Raw genomic sequence first — 3,252 nt, 5'->3', positions numbered from 1 at the left:
TGTGTGTGTGTGCGAGCGTGTTCTGTTTTTATATATATTTATGCGTGTGGAGGAAGCTACTAGGTGTACGTGTGTGTTTGAGTGTGTGTGTGTGTGCATGCGTGCATGTTCTGGTTTTTACCTATCTATGTGTGTGGAATGTACACATAACAAAAACGAATTCGCATTTTAAACTTGAGAAAATCCTTGCATATTTGTTCTTACTTGCTTCATTTGTGTCTGTAAAATCCGTAAACTTCCAAGAAGAAAACGAGATCAGCGTCGAAAAAGCCGCATTAGCTATAATAGTCCATGTGGTTTTTTGTTAACCATCAAAGAGCCGAAATATTGCAGCATGCATGGGGAAAAGGAAGAAATGTAAATTAACACTTAATATTGATTAAAGGAAATGAGAAATAAATAAATATAAATGACATTGATTTCTATTAATTTTAAAACTAAATTACACAAGATCTGTGAGACTATACAAGAACACGCTTACACACATGCACACGCACACACACACACGCACGCACACTCACACACACAAGAGCAAGCACGCACACACACTCACACACTATCACACACAAGAATAAGCACGCACACACACGCACACATACTCTCACACACACAGACGCATACACATTAGCTGCCACATCATTAGGAGAAATATGGTACATATATAAAATATTACAAGCGTTGCCTTAAAAAGTACGAAACTAGAATTGAAAAATGCACATGTTCAAAGGAGTTGCCGAATGTCATAATAAACTTTAAAGAATACGGGATTAACATTGTTGCTCAAAATCATTATATGTTGTACATTCTGTGGCATCTTTTTATCACAAGAAATTTGTTTCAGCGAAATTAAGTTATATTAAAAATTAATTAAGTTAAATTATCGTTTGCTCAGTTTTAACAAAACAATTGTATACAAACACTAATGTCATCTTTACACAATAATTCAATCTATGAATGATAATTTCTATAATTTTACAAGTAATCAATCAAAAATAATTTAGTAATAATTTGTTTAATTCGCAAAACTATTTTTATTAATGTGTAACATAAAGCAACTTATCTTTGCCTATAATTATTTCGGTTTCATACATTCGCTGTTATATAGATTCGATTTCAGCGTTTATCCAGTTTTTTTTTTGTTTTTTTTATCATGGCAATTTGCATGCAGTGTTAAATATGTTTTTTATATACTTTGCTATGAAGAGTATTATAATGAATTTACTTATTTGAAGTTAAAGATCATATTTTGTACATTTTCAGATTTTTGTTTTAAGAACTCGGTTTAATAATTATCGTGACATTCTAATTCACACATGGATCTCTTTTCGTCTTAAGATACCACAGAATGTACAGAATATAGCGATTCCAATATTTTTGAACAACAATGCTAGTCCCATACTTTTTAAGGTTCATTATGACATTCTATAACCCTTCTGAGCGTGCGCATTTTTCAATTCTAGTTGATGAATTGCTAAATGAATTGATGTCTTGAAAATCTATGCAATTAATAGAATTTGCTGATGATCTGGTATGCTTTTAAGCGGGAAATCTGTCTAAATAATATCACAAAACTGTAATGAGTCTCACATCATATGATTCATCAAACAAATACTACTTAAATAATGATAATGATGTAAGATAATACAGACTGGTATTTTGTCCGTCTTCACATTCTGAGTTCAAATTCTGCTAAGATTGAATTTGCCTCGCACCCCTTCGGGGTCGATAAAACTAGGTGTTGAGTACGAGAGTCGATGTAATCGACTAGTCCCCTCCTCCAAGATTTCGGACTTTGTGCCTATATTGGAAGGATTCTTAATATAATATACTATTTATAAATAATTTAATTAAAATTTATTATTAGGGAAATATAAATATGTATGGTAAATACAACGATTAAATGGTAAATTGAGAATATCTACAAACAAGTTAGCAGTAACAGACTTTGTAGCCAAATTGTTCTTTTCTAAAATATTCATTAAGAACTGATAATGTATTTTCTTTTAGTTTCTTATCATTACATCTTTGTCACCCAATTAGAACATTGAATTTCCCTATTGTTACAGCGAGTAAGCGCTCAGCTGGGTCGAAATTCTCTATGTATCCCTATTGTCACAGTGTTGTAGTGTTCAGCTGATCCTCAATTCAAAGTATTCTAAGGAAACTTATGAACAAAAGACAGGTACAAATACTGTGTACTACAAGCAATTTTCAACACAGTATATTCTCACAAAGATACGAGTTCCGATTCCTATTCACTCATATCTCTCTCTCTCTCTCTCCCTCTCTCTCTCTCTCTCTCTCTCTCTCTCTCTCTCTCTCTCTCTCTCTCTCTCTCTCTGTCTCTCTCTCTCTCTCTCTCTCCCGCTCACTCTCTCACATACACGATATATATATATATATATATATATTCGTCACTAGCTGGTGGCCGTCTCACAACGAGGATGGATAACATCCAGAAACCTAGGTCTATGAGTATCACGTAAGACTAGAAATGGGAGCGATGACCACTCTTGCAAATACTATATACGGACACAAACTGTGTGCCGATAGCCAGCTAGAAAAGACGTTTTCCTGGGGCTAGAACAACAGTAACATCGTCCGTTATAGGACTGGCACGTTATGTTGGCATATAAACATTACTATTCGGTACTCTTACTGTATTTCTCTTGCTAAGAGATTTAAAAGATGTTGTTTTTCTCGATACGAGATCAGTGACTGAGTTTCGCTTAAAGAAAATATAGTATTTGCGAGTGGAGAGAGCTTTCGTCACTAGCTGGTGGTTGTCTCACATTGAGTACTGATAACATCCAGAAACAAGGAATACAGTTGGACATTTATTTTCAATCACTACAATTGTTTCTATATAACTTAGTTCTCCAGACATGCAGGTACTTGATTATGCATCCGTTTCCCTGCATTATGAGATCTAGTTGTTTCCTCAGGTGATATGTAAATATTGTCTCCCAAGTATCCGCAAGCCTGGAGAACTACGTTCCGTAGAAACAATTGTAGTGATTGAAAATAAATGTTCAACCATATTCCTTGTTGACTCCAATTTTATTCACCTATCAATTCACACACGACAGGAAACCCAACGCAAACTTGGAAGTACGTATGATACTACTACTGGATAGCACAGGTTGAAATCTGAAAGTGGATGAGTTTTATACCGTTCTCTACTACGTTCTTAACACAGATTGACCTTGAACTCTGTTGTGCAATCACACTAAGTTTTAACGTCCTAGCTCA

This window comes from Octopus bimaculoides, chromosome 4, assembly GCF_001194135.2.
Source record: "Octopus bimaculoides isolate UCB-OBI-ISO-001 chromosome 4, ASM119413v2, whole genome shotgun sequence".
Classification (NCBI taxonomy): domain Eukaryota; kingdom Metazoa; phylum Mollusca; class Cephalopoda; order Octopoda; family Octopodidae; genus Octopus; species Octopus bimaculoides.
Note: the sequence above shows the minus strand (reverse complement) of the source record.